This window comes from Octodon degus, unplaced genomic scaffold (genome assembly GCF_000260255.1).
Source record: "Octodon degus isolate 3935 unplaced genomic scaffold, OctDeg1.0 scaffold00020, whole genome shotgun sequence".
Taxonomy (NCBI): Eukaryota; Metazoa; Chordata; class Mammalia; order Rodentia; family Octodontidae; genus Octodon; species Octodon degus.
The window spans coordinates 22,332,472-22,333,002 of NW_004524596.1; positions in this window are offsets into that span (position 1 = coordinate 22,332,472).

The window sequence follows — 531 nt, forward strand, 5'->3', positions numbered from 1 at the left end:
ATTTTTAAATGTTTTTTCATCATATTCTATAGGGACTTAAAGTTCAACATATCAATACTTGATGAAAAATACCTGTTCCATGTTATGCCTATGTTGTTTGATATTCAGATTGATAGTAAGGTTAAGCTTAGCAGCCTAAGTTGTATGGTAATAACAGTAAGCTTCTCTTCTGGATGGTTAAGAACCAAAATTTGCAGAGCAAATTAAAGAAAAAGGAGGGCCGCAAGAAAAGCTCACATTTTGGCCCTAGCCTTCCAAGGTCAATTAAGACTCAGGACATATGAGAACTTGTACTGTAACGTCATGTAAGTCAATAGTGTCCCAAATTTTCTCATCAGGAAAATTATGGGTCAAAGAGGAAAGTGATCAATGATGTAGAGTGTGCCTAAGGAGAGTCATTTGGAGAGAAAACATTCTCTCAGGCTTTCAGAAAGCACATTGGCCAAGCAATGGCCATGACTCATCCACATGGCTGACACTGACAAAGGTTCTACAATCTGAGGTACTGGATCTCAGGATAAATCCTGAGGG